Source organism: Suncus etruscus, chromosome 6, assembly GCF_024139225.1.
Source record: "Suncus etruscus isolate mSunEtr1 chromosome 6, mSunEtr1.pri.cur, whole genome shotgun sequence".
Classification (NCBI taxonomy): Eukaryota; Metazoa; Chordata; class Mammalia; order Eulipotyphla; family Soricidae; genus Suncus; species Suncus etruscus.
Window position 1 is genome coordinate 123,610,829 of NC_064853.1, and position 18,680 is coordinate 123,629,508.

Here is an 18,680-nt window from a genome sequence, read left to right on the forward strand (position 1 = left end):
TTATCTGCAGCAGTAAGACTCAAAATCAAAACACTCTCATGAGGACTATTGTTCTAATTAATCTACTTATTAAGCTTTTATTCCATTTTAATAGTCTTTTATTAAAAAACACTCAAAGGGGGTAGCAATAGATTTTACAATCATTAGCATGTAAGTCATAAAGTATAACCTACAACCAATGGTCCTCAAACTACGGCCCGCGGGCCACATATTGTATTTATTCCCATTTTGTTTCTTCACTTCTAAATAAGATATATGCAGTGTGCATAGAAATTTGTTTATAATTTTTGTTTTTACTATAATCTGGCCCTCCAACAGTCTGAAGGACAGTGAACTGGCCCCCTGTTTAAAAAGTTTGAGGACCAAGACAAGACTTGGTCTTGGCACCCTTTGGTAAGTCCAAAAACCAAGATCGGGATTTGCAGATGACTGGCTGCAAGAACCACGACCAGACTGTATACATCTTGGGACCAATAAAAAAGCCCTAGTTTAGGGCTTGAACTATGACCTGCACAATAATCATGATCCCCACTCCCAAAGGTCCGGCAGAGACAATTGTAACGGAATGGGGCTTTTGGAAGCACAAAGAAAGACGCTATCCTAGGTGCCACCCTAGGTTCAGTGCAAAGACCAAGATCACCAACCACAGAAGATGGATTAAAATGACACTGAGGTAACAGAACCTCTAGAACCACAAAGACTGACTTCATCATAAGTCCCACCTCAGGATCTGTGCAGATACTGAGACCTCTAAACATAGAGCAGAAGTCTTCCACACACCAAAAAAAAAACCCACACAAACAAACAAAAAAACAAAACAAAAAAACAAAACAACAACAACAACAACAAAAAAAAAACAACATCGGGAAAGTAAAGGATCCTGATCATGAGCAAAGTCTAGAGTTGATCCCATGACAGTATGCTCCAAGGACGGAGAAACCCCATATCTCTTAGGCCAAGTGAATTCCTTTTCAAATGACCCCAATATTTACTGTGCCAGGGCAGGAGGGAAAAAACAAATACAAAAAGCACAAAATCTTGGTTATTTTTATATAAATATATATATTACCTTCATTTATTATTGTTATTATTATTTTTGATTTATTTATCTATTTTGGTCGATTATTTTGTCTGGGTGCGATTATTGAAAGTGTTGTCCTCAATTATACTTATTTTTTTTCTTTCTTTCTTTCTTTTCTTTCGTTATGTGCTATACCATGCTTCTCAATTCAAGACCATGGCGTGATTTTTGTTTGTCTGTTTTTGTTTTTGTTTTTGTTTTTTTTTGTTGGTTTGTTTGTTTTGTCTGTTCTTTGAGGTGCTTATCGATATAGCTGGAGCCCTCACTGGATATTTGATACTTCTTTTGGTATTAGTGGAGTGTTTCACCTTCTTTTTCTCCATCTCCCAAATTGATGATGAGAGCCTTTAGAAGGACTCCGCCCATTTTCGGGGTATTAGATTCTTACCCCAGTTTATTACTTTTCTCTTTTTCAAACAAAACCACGCAACTTGAACTAACTAGTCCTGCCTCCAGTTAGAGGGGGAAATAAGGGAGGCATCAAGACCAAACAGGTGCAAGACTACTAAGTAGTGGGTTGGATACAGAGGGGACCACATATTCTAGCCGCCCTGGGGTGAGGGAAAAGGAAATGGGAGGTAGGACAGAAACGGAGGTGTAGGGAGGACAATTTGGCGATGGGAATCCCCCCTGATTTTATGTAAATATGTACCTAAAGTGTTATTGTCAACAATATGTATGCCACTATGATAAAAATAAAAAAAAAAAAAAAAGAAAAAGAAAAAGTTTGAGGACCCCTGAAATTATAGGTTTGTAGGAGAACATTCCTTTTTGGAAAGCTATATTTCAAACCATTTCATTAGATTCCACTTGTTCATCCCTCCCAGCCCGATCACATCCCACTGTTGCATTAAATAATTAACGATGGGGCTGGATGGCGGTGGATTTTTCTCCGTGCCATCCCAGTTCACGTGGCTCTGCAACCTCCATGCAGCCGGCGAGTTTCAGGCCCAGGTGAAATCACTCACTCACAATCAGGCGTCAGGAAGCAACAACTTTATTCAAGCCCTAGCCACCACGTGTGTGTGGCCTATTCATAACCTTTCAAGCACAGCAATATTTTGCTAGCCCTGCATCTTATTTCCTGTTAGCCATCTTCCCTTTGGGCTCCATGCTGGTCAAAGACCAGAACACAGAAACCCAGAAGCCAAAGCGCACAGCAGCGCAAAAAGGGCAAAGAGCCAAAAAGGGGGCGAAGAGCCAAAAAAGCCGAATTCCCTTGGTTCAAGCCTTATCTAACATTTCCCAGACCCCTCCCAGGAATGGGAGGGTCTTGCAGGTAAGGTTACACCTACTATCCGGTTCCCAAGACCCCTCCCAGAAATGGGTGGGTTTTAGGGTTTCAAATAGGTACACCCACACCCACCACCCCACATTTGTCTCCCTGCTTGCTATCCCTCCAAAAGCACAACCTATATGAAGTTGACTTTCTTGTGCTTTGGCATCAGAGGTGAAAAACCCTAGCAGATGTAATGGGTTTCTTTAATTTAAAGGAATAAAGGGATGGTTGAAGGCAGAATGTCAGCACCAGAAATCACTCCTGAGCATGTGTGTGGTCCAAACCAAAGTCTTTGGGCCATCATATATGATTTGCTTTTCCTTTGCTATATGCTTCCTTCTCCTTATTGTCTTTAGGGGATAGAACAAATCATCCCAAGATGCTTCTTTCTTGTTACATGTTGTTTATCTTGGGCAAGAGACATTCGCTTATTTTCTCTGACCAGAAGCTATATTTGTGAAACCCATGCGATGAAGGTTTTCTAATTTTTTTTCTTATTAAGAACTTGCTCCATGGGGCAGGTGAGGTGGCGCTAGAGGTAAGGTGTCTACCTTGCAAGTGCTAGCCAAGGAAGGACCGTGGTTCAATCCCCCGGCATCCCACATGGTCCCCCAAGCCAGGGGCAACTTCTGAGCGCTAACCCCTGAGCATCAAATGGGTGTGGCCCAAAAACAAACAAACAAAAAAAACAAACAAACAAAAAAAAGAAAAGAACTTGCTCCACAATCTACAAGTTATACATGGTATAATTTTCAAGACATCTGGACTGGACTTCAAGTACAATTAGAAGCCAACCAACAGCTATAGAAATAAAACAACAACCCATGATATTTGTGAGAAGATTGAGACTTATAGCAGGTGTGACCCTAGCATCAGACAGGGTAGAACTTATATATTATAGTGGGTCTTTATTCTTATGAGTGATTGTTTTTCAGATCTTTCTCTTAAAGTTCTCTCAGATATTTTTCAAATTGTCTGAAAGCAAAGAAGAAAATGAAATCTCACTGTGCTGGTATCTTGTTTTGATTCCAAAAAGCTTCTAAATGCTCCAGAGATCTATTCCCCATTAGAATGCAGAGGATAGATATCATATTAATGCAAATGGGGGCAACCCAAGAAGTAATAGCACTTAACATTTGTGAAAAATTTCTTAACTGTATTAAACACCATAAGCATTGTTTAATAAAACCTTCTAACACTCTCACCAGACACATAAGTGGGTAGAAATGAGACAACTAACCTTGATAGTACAAATCAAATCTCTGATAAACAAGTTTTGATTGTTTACACAAAAGTTAGATTTCTGGGTTGGGCTATTTATTTATTTTTTAATAATAAAATCTTGTGGAGTTGAGGAAAATGTGATTCTAAAATCTTGCACTCTTATTCTTATCTTTAAACAAGCAAAGAGCACTGACTGAAAAAGAGAGATGCTTGAGGTTTATCTTCTGTTGAATCTGTTTTTTCTAATTTGGATGTCCTGCAGGAGAGTCAGAGGTTTGCAGGTGAAGTAAAAGGTGGATCTTAGAGGGGCTGGAGGGATAGTACAGTTGATAGGATGCTTGCCTTGTATGCAACTGACAAAGTTTCAGTCCCCAGCATTCAAATGGTTCTCTGAGCACTGCCAGGAATGATTCCTGAATGCAGAGCTAGGAGTAACCCTTGAGCATTTATTGCCAGTGTGGCCCAAAAATCAAAGTGTAAAAAAAAATGGAGGGTCTTAGAGGAAACAATACCAACAACAACATCAACACAAAGAGTTAGAGTCTGGAAAGACACTAAGTTTTAAAAATTATACACATGCACATTTGGGGGTTATACCCAGCCATGGTCAGGGTTTACTCTTGGTTCTGTGTTCAGGAATGGCTCCTGGAGTGCTTTGGGGACAATATTGGGTACTGAGGAATTCAACCCAAGTGAGGTGCATGCAAGGCAAGACTTTTCACTGTACTATTACTCTGGTTATTGGAAAGATAGTATTAAACAACACAATCCAGATACCATCTATTGTCAGGCTTGTTTTTAAGTAAGGCCTAGCTGGGTACTGAGTTACATTTTTGTTTCTGTATTGATTTGGATGTCACACTCAGTACATGGAACTTATTTGTGTGCTTCAGGGATCACTTCTAGTAATGCTTGAGGAACCAGTGATAAGTAAACCCAGGTACGCCAAATGCAAGTCAAACATTTTATTTTATTATTTTATTTTATTTACCTGTCAACTTTATACTTTGTATTAAATTGTCACTCTCACAAATAATATTCACATTTTTAGAAAAATATTTATTTATTTAAGCACCACTGTTACAAACATGTTCATAATTGGGTTCAGCCATAAAATGCACATCCACCCTTCACCAGTGCAACTTTTCCACCACCATTGTCCCCCGACCCCCCAAAGTCAAGCATTTTAAATCCTGCACTCTCTCTCTGTCTCTGATCCTCCAGCTACTGTTGAAGTAAGCTTAATGTAAGGATGTTTGCTTCCCTAATACTTCCCACATCTCTTTTTTCATTACTGATTCTATGAGTTGAGGGGAGCCCTATGGGACATTCACAAGCACACCAGACCTGAATGTAGGGTGTAGATACTTATTAGGAGCTACAGGCCACTGAATAACAATGCATTGAACAGTGCAGCCAGTTTGCCTATTTCTGTTCCACTTTTGACATTTAAAGCATGGCATCCCACAAGCTCCTTTAGTTCAGGCAAACCTGGTAGTTAGCCAACATATAGAAAATAAAATCCAATTTATAGAATTTATTCTCCACTCAACTGAGAGATTATACAGATATTCGTCCCCCCTAACCCCTAATGCCTGAGCATATTCAAGAAGTAGGGTGAATTTCTAAATATTGCCTGTGGGCCACTTTGCTTTCCAGATATAAAATGAGGAAAGGAAATTTCAGACCAGGTGTAATGAAAAGAACTAGCAGAAGTAAACAATTAAGGTTAAGTCTGGAAAGATAATATTGGAGTTAAGGCACTTGCCTTGTATGCATGCAGGCAATCCTGCTTTGCTCTATGAAATTATATATGGTTCCCTAAGAACTGCCAGGTTCCAAACCAGTCCAAAATATCTCCCGCAAAACAGAACAAAACATTTTAAATATAATTGTAACTATGAGTATAGCCAATGAATGAATTTAAAGATAGCATTTATTCCCATGTTATGGTTGAGGCTAGTAAGTTTCCATGAACATTCCTGCTCAAGGTCACACACAAAAGGTGCTTGAAGAGCAAGTCTTGAATCTAGTCTGTAACTTTAGGCACATGGAGAGGAAGTTGTCAGAAAAACAGTCAACACTTAAGTGACTGAAATTAGCACATCCTAAATGCTCTCTATAGACTGTTTTCTACAAGTTTCACTTCAATTCCTTCCCACCTACAGATTTGAGCAGAAGCCCCTGGGGAAATCGATGTGTGTGTGTGTGTGTGTGTGTGTGTGTGTGCGTGCGTGCGTGCGTGCGTGCGTGTGTGTGTGTGTGTGTGTGTGTGTGTGTGTGAATCTGGGAAGGTCCCTAATGGTGTAGGCACCAGCTGTATAAATGCCCCTGGGGGGCTTGCCCATTCAGAGTCTCAGCACCTGGCAAGAGGAAAATCCAAATAAAGGCAAATGGCACTCCGGAATCTTTGCTGATGGGAATTCCTTGTTTTATACCATTACTTCTAATTTGGGCCCTATGGAAAACCACCCAGAGCATTTTGAATCATAGAATTAGAGGTGGCTGAAGTGAAGTTTTTGGTTGGACTCTGTCCTGTATTATCAGCTTGCAGAAGAATGAGAATGATGTGGGCGATTTTTGATCTGATTGTACTTAGAAGATAATGTCAATGAAAATTGAGTGTTGTTACTTGTGCAAAGTAAATGTCGAGGCAGAATGAGACATTTAAGAAAGAGCGAAGAGGACACTTTCCTGGGAAGACCATTCAATGTTATTAACATTAGGGCCATTACATGCCACATGCACTCTGGGTTTTTTGTTTTGGGGCTGATATGAAATAAGATAATTGAGAGAACCCAATGACCAAATATCAGAGTCAATTTGTATCAGGGTAAAAATCTAGGATGGAACCGCATGTGACATTATTTACTTGGCTAGTTTATATCTTTCTTTCAAAATGCAAGTCTCAAACAACAGCATGTCCAAAGGTATTTTAATAACTATGTTCTGAAAGGTCAGTGAACATTCAAATCCATAAATTCTAAATGATTTAAATGTGTTAACTTTCTCTTGATTCTTATTCTACTCTTTCCTTTCCAGTCAGCTATTTTTTTTTAAAAAAGTGAAATGGGGTCATATATCCTTTATTATCATATTTCTTTCCATGTGGAAGATATTAATTTACTAGCAAAAATAGTATTACTAAAATAGTTACACTAGATTGTTTACTGAATCTGTAATTCATAGTTGCATTGCAGAATAGTTTCACTAGGTTGTTTACTATAAATCTACATGTAATAATTACATCTAAATTTTTTCTATGGTTTATTTTGGGGAGAATACCCTAGGGCTTATTACTGGTACTGTGCTCAGGAATCAGTCCTAGAAGTGCTTGGGGACCATATGGAGTGTTGGGGATCAAACCCAAATTTGCTGCCACATGCAAGGCAAGTACTGTCTCCACTATACTTTCTCTCTGCTCTTACATATGCATTTTTGGATTCATTAATTTCTCTTACAGAAATCCTATATATTCCTAAAATCACTGTCTATTTTTGGAAGTGATAGAGGTTCAAAATAGTAAAATACTTGGCTCAAGTTCACCCAGTAAGATCACAGGGATAAAAACTGTATTTGAACTTCAGCCATTTAAATTCCCCAGTTCATGCACTAAATCACTTTCCTCCCACAAACCATCCACTTAGAGCATTTACTTATACCCTAGGATTTATGATGCTTGAAACCATATTTTAAAAGAACCTCAGGGTTCTTTCATCCATGTCCTGCCTGGTATAAGATCAATTCCATATAAAACCATGCCTTAAGGTTGTGCAAACCAAAAATATAATGAGAGTTCAAGAAGGGTTTCGAGAAATTCTTGGATGATAGATCCTCCCCAGTTAGAGATGCTCCCTTTGAGGACAATATCACGAAGGGTAAGTATCATTATGTCACACCAATGTCCCTCGGTGCTCGTATAAAAGACAAAATACTGAACAGTATAGACTATAAGTCTTCTCCCAGATGACTTTTTTATGTTCTTATGATTCTTAAAATATATCTAAGTAACCTATTTCTACAATTCATCAAATGTAACCATGAGGAATAAGTGAATCTAGCTGTTACTTGTCCAACGAGAGGTAAAGGTGAAGGCATTCTTATTGGAAGAAGGCCTTACTATTTTTGTGACTTATTTGGTGAGACAGAGAACCAGAGGTTGAGAGGAGATGTGGGTCCATGTTTTATTGGTGCCTAGAAGATGCTGTGTGACCCTGAGCCAGACAAACTGAGTTTCAGTTGACTCATTAACAGCATGAATGACTTGAAGCAGGAAGGGTGGGGGGCACTTCTCCTTTGAGATAGGATGGAATAAAAGCAAAACAAACAAACAAAACTTAGCCTGCAGTAGAGAGACACAAGGGAAATTGTTTATCTACTGATGAATTCCAAATGCATGAGTGAGGAGGAGTACCTTCTGTAAAATTCATCACCACTCATCACCATAGGCTTGCCCTTGGGCAAATTTGGAATTCAGAATTTACATAACCAGCATATATCAGGAAGCCCCATGACAGGAAATCAAAGTGCTCTTTACTTGGCTGTATATTGTAGACTCTACCAGAAACCAACATATATTTCTCTGTAAGGTGAAATGTCTCTACAAGAAAACATACCCTTCATTCAGAAAATATTCTGAGATAGGCTCTAGATATTAGTTCATGCTCTAAAATTATAAAGCAAACATGAAAACTGTTTTTTATGGCAGTAGTGAAAGTAATGGAGAAAAAAAACAATAAAAAAATAAACAACAGGGACCAGAGAGTTGGCGCTAGAGTAAGGTGTCTGCCTTGCAACTGCTAACCTAGAATGGACCATGGTTCCATTCCCCCTACCCCCCTCCGCTTCCCATATGATCTCCCCAAGCCAGGGATGATTCCTGAGCACATAGCCAGGAGTAACCCCTGAGCGTCAAATGGGTGTGGCCCCAAATCCCCAAAACAGACAAACAAACAAAAACAAACAAACAACAATCCTGAAACCAAAGCCCCAATTTTAGATATTCAATTTGGAAGATTCAGATATTAATATATCTGTTTAAATTTAAAAAAAGAAAAAAGGAGAGAAGCCCTAAAATAAGGAGCTGTAAAAGATATGATTGAAGTAAGATCACTCATATTATAATGGGAATGTCTAGAAATAAAATATTACAAAGATATTTAAGAAATGAAAAACATCATCAAAATAAAAATCCAACAATAGCTTATTAGAATCGGAAGCTACAAATAATTTATCCAGCATGCTGAATTTATCTCAGCATGCTGAGAGACAAGAAAATTAAAGTATGACAGAATGAGACACAAAGCAAGATAAAATAAAAATGCCATGAGTAAGTCTAATTTACTTTCTAGGGAAAAAATAGAATAACTATAATCTGAGACATGATATGACTAAGAAAAAAAGACTAGAAAACAGTAACAAAGTTTGAATCATTAAACAAAATAGAAAAAGAATCTTAAATGCAAAAATAAAAAATGAATGCATTCCCACCTTAGAAGAAAACAAGAAATTCAAAGCCAACAAGAACTTAATAGCACACAGTAATTAAAAACGAAGGTGCTTGCAATGGAAATAATAATTTATTTTCAACATATTTCCCCAGCAGCAATAATTAAAAATCATAAAGAGTACAAATCTTTTAAATCTTTAAATCACTAAGGAAAATAAATGCTAAACTTCATTGTACAAGGGACTAAACTATTCTTCAGTAATAAATAATCACTGTTTTGCCCACAAACGAAGAACCAGACTTTGCCACCAGTTGATCCTAACTAAAAGATGATTGTCCTACAGTTTCATGTCCAAAGATTCAGTGTTTATGTGTAGGCAGACCTTGCTATGAATATCTGTCTCTAGGAATATGGAGACTGATGTTTGGGGATGTGAGATTCCTAGTGATTCCGATAGTCTGTCAGAGTGGAAGACAATGCCCTAAAATAACGTTTTCACATTTGTCACTTGGGAAGCATGTTGAAATACAAATCTGATTCAGTGAGCTCATATCCTGCTTTTTAAAATAGGCTCCAAGTGATGCTAATGACACAGGTACATAGAGCATACTTTGAGTAGTAAGTTTCCAAAGAAACCACTGAAATCTTATCTCAGGAGAAAGGTTGTTATTCAAAAAACAACAAAGAATACGAAACATTTTCATTGTGAATGATTATGCACTAACACCTATAAGGCAATCTCGTTAGTTCACTTTTTTTGTTTGTTTTTGTTTTGTTTTGTTTTGGTTTGGTTTTTGGATCACACCCAGCAGCGCTCAGAAATCACTCCTGATAACTATGCCTGCCCAGTGGGGCCCGACCTTGAGAAATTGTGAGTGCTGCCTGTGTGTGTCTGTCTCCTGTCCTGTAGCTTGAACCTCTTGGGAGTGGGCCAAAAAGAGGCTCCAGCAGAGCACAGCCACTCCGCTTCACTACGCAGCCATGCACTCTTTGTAAGAAAAGAACGCCATTGAAACAAGAAGAAAAAATCACACTAAGAACTGTGCTGGAGGCTGAACTCTGCTGGAACTCAGATGCCAGCACCCCTATCTGCCTGTCTTCTGTGCTGTGCTCCATTTTCGGCCTGATTTCATCCTGTGTGTGGCTCATCTGCGATGGCTCGCCTTCCCTAGAGCCTTCCCTGGAGGTGAGTTTACAAGCCCAGAAAGGGAAGCCTCTGAACTCTGATGGAACTCAGATGCCAGCAACCCTATCTGCCTGCCTTCTGTGCTGTGCTCCATTATCGGCCTGATTTCATCTTGTGCGTGGCTCATCTGAGGGTGGCTCACCTTCCCCTGGAGCCTTGCCTGGAGGTGAGTTTACAAGCCCAGAAAGGGTGGAGTCAGAGGAGTACTGCTGCATTTCCCAGCCGTGCACATCATTTAGCCAATGAATACAACCACAACACATAGAAAAACCCAGAATACAAGTGTGACAATGGGGAAACAACGCAGGTCAGCGCCAGACATAGAGAATGACAATGGCAACTTTTATGACTTGAACATGACCAACCAACTAGTCAGTCTCTCTGATAAGGAGTTTAGAGACTCAATATAGAAGATGTTCAAAGAACTCAAAGAAAGTATAGAAGAGAAAACTAATAAGAATCAAGAGAATTTGAAGATAGAAATCAGAAAACTCCAAACTGAAATTTTAGGTCAAATAACAGGTCTGAAAAATTCAGTAGATGAATTAAAGAAAAACATGGTTGAGCTTTCCCAGGGGTTAACAGCAGCTGAGGATAGAATTAGTACACTGGAAGATGAGATGAATAACAATTCCATACAGCAGAAGAAATCAGAAAAAAGCCTTAAAGCAAATGATCAAACAATGGAAAAATTACTCAAAGAATGGGAACAGATGAAAATAGAAGTCTATGATAAGGTCAAGAAACAACTTAAGAATCATTGGAGTCCCAGAGACCCAGGAAGAAAATCTTCAGGAAGAATCAAGGGTCAAGAATATCATTAAAGAGAAACTACCAGAGCTAATGAATACATGCGATCAAATCCTGCATGCCCGAAGAGTACCAACTAAAAGAGACTCCAGAAAAAACACCCCAAGACACATCCTAGTCACAATGACGAATCCCATGGATAGAGACAGAATTCTGAAAGCAGCAAGATTGAAAAGAGAAATTACATTCAAGGAACATTCTTGAGATTTACTGCAGACCTGTCACCGGAAACACTCAAGGCAGTGGTGGGACATAGTGACAAAACTCAATGAAATAAATACTTTGCCTAGAATACTGCACCCAGCAAAACTCACTTTTAGGTTTGAAGGAACAATACATGGTTTCACAGACAAACAAGAGCTCAGAAACTATACAGACTCAAAACCATTCTTTAAAGAAAAACTGAACAGCCTACTTTAAGACAAGACTGACCAACAGACACACCAAACTTCGATATAAAGATGGCACCAACTCCCAGGACAATTCTTTCTCTCAATGTCAATGGACTAAATGTACCATTTAAGAGACACAGAGTGGCAAAATGGATCAAAAAACTCAATCCAACCTTCTGCTGCCTACAAGAAACACACCTGAATAGTCAGAACAAACATAGACTCAAAATAAAAGGCTGGAGGAAAATCATCCAAGCAAACAATATCCATAAAAAAACTGGGGTGGCCATACTAATATCAGATGATGAAAACTTTATACTTAGGAAAGTTGTAAGGGACAAACATGGACATTTTGTATTAAACAAGGAATATGTACAGCAGGAAGAAATCACTCTCCTAAATATATATGCACCAAATGAGGGGCCAGCAAAATATTTAATAAAATTGTTGATAAATCTGAAAAATAATATCAATAACAACACAATAATTGTGGGATACCTCAACACGGCATTGTCAACACTTGATACGTCAACCAGACTGAAATCCAATAAGCATATGCTAGACCTGAAAAGAGAAATGGAAGAAAGAGGCCTAGTAGATATATACAGGACATTCCACCCCCAGAAGCCTGGATACACATTCTTCTCTAATGTACATGGGACATTCTCCAGGATAGACTACATGCTAGCACATAAAACATACCTCCAATATATCAAGAGGATAGAAATTTTGCAGGTTAACTTTGCTGAATACATGGCCCTGAAATTACATGTGAACTACAAAGGGACACAAAAGAAAACTTTAATACCTGGAAGTTAAACAGCCTAATACTGAATAACCAGTGGGTTCGAGATGAAATCAAAGAGGAAGTCAAAACCTTCCTAGAAACAAATGACAACGGAGACACAAACTATCAGAACCTATGGAACACAGCAAAAGCGGTCCTGAGAGGAAAATTTAGAGCTTTGCAAGCACACATCAGGAAAGAAGAAGGGGCATACCTGAATAGCTTAATGACGCAGCTCATAGAATTAGAAAGTACTCAACAAAAGAACTCCAAAATAGGGAGACAAAAGGAAACAACAAAGCTGAGAGCAGAAATCAATGAAGTGGAAACCCAAAAAATAATCCAAAAGATCAACGAAAGCAGAAGTTATTTCTTTAAAAAAATAAAGAAGATTGATAGAACACTGGCAAAACTAACAAAGAAAGAGAGAGAGAAACTTGATAACTCGTATTTGGAATGAAAAAGGAGAGATCACTACTGATATGGTAGAGATCTAAAGGGTAATCAGAAACTACTTTGAGAAACTATGCCACTAAAAATAAAAACCTGGAAGAAATAGATAAATTTTTGGACTCATAATTTTCCACGGTTGAATGAAGAGGATGTAGCATATCTAAACATACTCATCACTATTGAGGAAATTAAGACAGTAATCAAATGTCTGCCCAAAAACAAAAGTCCAGGCCCAGATGGATTTACTAATGAATTCTTTCAAACCTTTCAAGAGGAACTTCTACCAATTCTGGCAAGACTCTTTCATGAAATTGAAAAAACAGGAACACTTCCAAATAGCTTTTATGAATCCAACATCACCTTGATACCTAAATCAGACAGAGATGCTACCAGAAAAGAAAATTACAGGCCAATATTACTGATGAATACAGATGCAAAGATCCTCAACAAAATCCTGGCAAATAGGATTCAATGCCTCATTAAGAAGATCATCCACTTTGATCAAGTAGGTTTCATCCAGGAATACAAGGCTGGTTTAACATCCGTAAATCTATCAACATAATACACAACATCAACAACAAGAAAAATAGAAATCACATGATCATATCAATAGATGTAGAGAAAGCATTTGATAAGGTCCAACACCCATTCTTGATCAAAACTCTCAGCAAGATGGGAATGGAAGGAACCTTTCTCAATATAGTTAAGGCCATCAACCATAAGCCAAAGGCAAATATTGTCCTCAATGGAGAAAAACTGGAAGTCTTTCATCTAAATTCTGGCACAAGACAAGGCTGTCCTCTCTCACTACTCCAATCAACATAGCACTGGAAGTATTTGCTATAGCGATTAGGTAAGAAAAAGATATCTAGGGAATCCAGATAGGAAAGGAAGAAGTCAAGCTCTCACTGTTTGCAGATGACATGATACTCTACCTAGAAAACCCTAAAGTCTCTACGAAAAAGCTTCTAGAAACAATAGACTCATATAGCAAGGTGGCAGGCTACAAAATTAACACACAAAAATCAATGGCCTTTCTATACACCAATAGTAATAAGGAAGAAATGGACATTAAGAAAACAACCCCATTCACAATAGTGCCACACAAACTCAAATATCTTGGAGTCAACTTGACTAAAAATGTGAAGGACCTATACAAAGAAAACTATAAAACTCTGCTCCAAGAAATAAAAGAGGACACGTGGAAATAGAAGCACATACCGTGCTCATGGATTGGCAGGATTAACATCATTAAAATGGCAATACTCCCCAAAGCATTGTACAGATTTAATGCGATCCCTCTAAAGATACCTATGACATTCTTCAAAGAAGTGGATTAGGCACTTTTGAAATTCATATGGAACAATAAACACCCTAGAATATCTAAAGCAATCATTGGGAAAAAGAATATGGGAGGAATTACTGTCCCCAACTTTAAACTGTACTACAAAGCAATAGTTATCAAAACAGCATGGTTTTGGAATAAAGACAGTCCTTCAGATCAGTGGAATAGGCTTGAATACTCAGAAAATATTCCCCAGACATACAATCACCTAATGTTTGATAAAGGAGCAAGAAATCCTAAGTGGAGCAAAGAAAGACTCTTCAACAAGTGGTGTTGGCACAACTGGCTTGCCACTTGAAAAAATTGAACTTAGACCCCCAGCTAACATCATGTATAAAGGTTAAATTCAAATGGATGAAAGACCTTGATATCAGACCCAAAACCATAAGATACATAGAACAACATGTAGGTAAAACACTCCAGGACATTGATACTAAAGGCATCTTCAAAGAGGAAACTGTACTCTCTAAGTAAGTGAAAGCAGAGATTAACAGATGGGAATATATTAAACTGAGAAGCTTCTGCACCTCAAAAGAAATAGCACCCAGGATACAAGAGCCCCTCTCTGAGTGGGAGAAACTATTCACCCAATACCCATCAGACAAGGGGCTAATCTCCAAAATATACAAGGCACTGACAAAACTTTACAAGAAAAAAAAACTTCTAATCCAATCAAAAAATGGGGAGAAGAAATGGACAGACAGTTTGATAAAGATGAAATACAAATGGCCAAAAGACACATGAAAAAATGCTCCACATCACTAATCATCAGGGAGATGGAAATCAAAACAACTATGACGTAACACTTCACACCCCAGATTTTGGCACACATCACAATGAATTAGAACAAGCAGTGTTGGAGGTTATGTGGAGAGAAAGGAACTCTTATCCACTGCTGGTGGGAATGCCGTCTAGTTCAACCTTTATGGAAAGCAATATGGAGATTCTTCCAAAAACTGGAAATCGAGCTCCCATATGACCCAGCTATACCACTCCTAGGAATATACCCTAGAAACACAAAAATACAATACAAAAATCCTTTCCTTACACCTATATTCATTGCAGCACTATTTACCATAGCAAGACTCTGGAAACAGCCAAGAAACGGTGGTACATATACACAATGGAATATTATGCAGCTGTCAGGAGAGATGAAGTCATGAAATTTTCCTATACATGGATGTACAGGGAATCTATTAATCTGAGTGAAATAAGTCAGAGAGAGAGAAAGACGCAGAATGGTCTCACTCATCTATGGGTTTTAAGAAAAATGAAAGACATTCTTTCAATAACAACTTTCAGACATGAAAGGAAAAGAGCTGCAAGTAACAGCTCACCTCCTGAAGCTCACCACAGAGAGTGATGAATTTAGTTAGAGAAATAACTACATTTTGAACTATCCTAATAATGAGTATGTACGAGGAAAATAGAAAGCCTATCTAGGGTACAGGCGGGGGTTGGGTGGGGAGGAGGGAGATTTGGGTCACTGGTGATGGGAATGTTGCACTGGTGGTGGGTGGTGTTCTTTACATGACTGAAACCCAAACACAATCATGTATGTAATAAAGTTGGTTAAATAAAAAAAAAAAATCACTCCTGGCAGGCTCGGGGGACCATATGGGATGCTAGGATTCGAACCAATTATCTTCTGCATGAAATGCAAATGTCTTACTTCCATGGCCCCAAGTTAGTTTACTTTTGCTTTTTTTGAGGTTGTGCACACCCAGTGATGCTATGTGCTCAGAAATTGTTCCTGGCTTGGGGGATCATATGGGAAGCCGTGGGATCGAACAGTGGTCAGTCCTGAGTCAGCCACGTGCAAGGCAAACGCCCTAGTGCTGCACCATCCCTCTGGCCCCTAGTTAGTTTACCTTTGAATGGGCATCATTTAAAAGTGAGGGAGAAGAATCAGAGTTAACAGTTTTGAAATTTTCATATTACTCACTGAAATATATTTATCAAAATGAAAACATTTTGGATTCTACAAGTGAGTTTGATGAGTAAAGAATCATTCTCTGCACTTCCCCCCACCCACAATGATTTTATAACCCTAAAATTTATTTAGCAAACCATAGGACTTGTGACTAATAATTTCTCTGAATAACAGCTGAACTGTTAGATTAGGGTGTGCAAAATAAGTGGTTCTCTTGTCTCCAAATCCATGTGATGGATTTCATACCTCATGCTATTAAAATATAACTATATTTCATAACTATAGCTATGAAAAGTTTCTCTTTGGGAAATGCATACTTTCCTTTCTTTCTATCATTCAGATGCCATCTATGCCAAGTCTAGGAATGGAATCACTTCTCAAGCCCTGCCAAACAGGTCGTTTCATGCATTTGACCACTGTTATTGGCTTTAGAAATGAGTACACGTATAGAATAGTCTATGAGAATCCATTAGTTAGGAAAGTGATTTTTTTTGCATGGGATTTCTAGTTATAGAAACCTTATAAGCCTGCAGCTACTGGTATGTAGGGATCCATGCCAAATTTGAGGGGCAGAGGGACACACAAAATCTTAATGACACAGCCTGTGCCATCAAATCTGAGAAAAATAATAGCCCAGCACAAAGGGGAAGTAAGACAAATTTCACCAACTACTTTTCTGGGTTTTCCATATTAAATTTATTATTGCAATTCTTATTTGTTTAAATTGCCTGAGTTTCTAGGCTGCAGGTCCAAAGATAGGTGAAGGGGCCCAATTTATAACATGGTTTTATTGTATGAACACGTTCGTGTAATTCAGCTCTGTCATTGCTGAATGTCACCAGCTACATTTCAATAAGCATGGGAATTACTGTTATTATTTTTTTTTCTTGTGGGAGAAGAACCACACTCAGCTGGGCTCAGGAGTTACTCCTGTTTCTATGCTCAGGAGTTACTCCTGTTTCTATGCTCAGAAATTCCTGGCAGGCATGGGTGTGGGTGTGGGTAGGGATGGGGCTTATGAGATGCCAGGGATAGAACCCAGGTCAGCCACCTACAAGGCAAATGCCCTACCAGATGTGCTATAGCTCTGGCCCTGGGAATTACTGTTTTTCTCATGCTACTATCCCAATGGATTGAAACTGCTGCCAAAATTCTAATATGTGAACTATTTCTAAAAATAGATTTCTTTTTCATCCAACTTGCTGTCCAATTAAAGAAGTAGATCAGGTTTACGAGACTCTAAATTCACATTCTAAAATAGGCAACTTAGAAAAGTTTTGTTTGTGATCTGATTTTTAAACTATTCTGCAGGTCATGGAAATCAGCTAACTCAGGAGGTTAGAATGAATGTTTTCTATTGTCTTTCTTCTAGGTTCTAAATCTTAGGAGTCTTTCAAAGACCTTATCATCATATTCTAAAGAGTCCCAACAATAAATAGGAACCTACTCAATTCAAAGTATCCTAAATGGCATATCTATTATTGCGAATTTTCCTCAAACATTCTTGCCAACATTTGACATAATACAATATTTCTATTCATAAACACAATTTGACCCAGCAACACAAATATTCTTATTATTATTCAAGTAACCCTATTGTCATACATAAAACAAAATTAAAACATACTATGAGTGCCTTTTGTCCCCTGAGCACCAAGAGTGGTTCCCAAGCTAGCTCTGAGTATTTCCAGGTGTACCTCAAAACAGAACAAAATATATAATATTTAAATAGAGATGTTCTTTAGCCACCCATTTGTTGTTGGGCATCTGGGTTGTTTCCAGATTATGGCTATTGTAAATAGAGCTGCAATGAACATAGGCATATCAAGGACATTTTGGTATGGTGTTTTTGTGTTCCAAGGGTATATTCCTAGGAGTAGTATAGTTAGATCATATGGAAGTTCAATTTCCAGTTTTTTGAGGAATCTCTATATTGTTTTCCATAAAGGCTAGACTAGATGGCATTCCCACCATCAGTGAATGAGAGTTCCTTTCTCCCCACATAGCCAACACTGATCTTGTTTTTAGTGATGTGGTATATATACTCAATAGAATACTATGCATATATCAGGAAAAAATGAAGTCATGAAATTTTCCTATACATGGATGGACATGAAAACTATTATGCTGAGTGAAATGTGCCAGAGAGAGACACAGAATATAGTCTCACTTATCTGTGGGATTAAGAAAAATAAAGCAATATGTTAATAATACCCAGAGACAATAGAGATGAGGGCTGGAAGGACCAGCCCATGATATGAAGCTTACCACAAAGATTGGTGAGTGTAGTTAGAGAAATAACTACACCAACAACTATTATATCAATGGTAGTGAGTGAGAGAAATAGAATGCCTGTCTCAAAGACAGGTAGGGGGTGGGGGAGGAGGGAGATGGGGGACATTGGTGGTAGGAAGGTTGCACTGGAGAAGGGGGTGTACTTTTTTGACTAAAACCAACTACAAACATGTTTGTAATCATGGTGCTTCAGTACATATATTAATAAATAAATTAATGATGAAAACGAGAATAGAACAGATATGTTCTTTTTTTTTGGTTTGTTTTTTTAATGAGTTAAAAATATGGAACGCTTCACGAATTTGCGTGTCATCCTTGCGCAGGGGCCATGCTAATCTTCTCTGTATCGTTCCAATTTTAGTATATGTGCTGCCGAAGCGAGCACCAGATATGTTCTTAAGCCAAAGTGTTTGGGCTTTTTTAGTGCTTCTGATAGATTCCCATT

The 18,680-nt window shown here is 38.3% G+C and overlaps 1 protein-coding gene and 1 non-coding gene across 2 annotated transcripts in view; both read right to left on the reverse strand.

Annotated features, from left to right (window-relative positions):
• The window catches only part of TENM2 (teneurin transmembrane protein 2), a 1,185,834-nt gene that overhangs the window by 549,973 nt on the left and 617,181 nt on the right, over window positions 1-18,680 (reverse strand). The gene's annotated exons all lie outside the window — the stretch shown is intronic.
• Window positions 18,514-18,620, reverse strand: LOC126012837 (U6 spliceosomal RNA). The gene has a single exon (XR_007497192.1). It is a non-coding gene; the product is annotated as a U6 spliceosomal RNA (small nuclear RNA).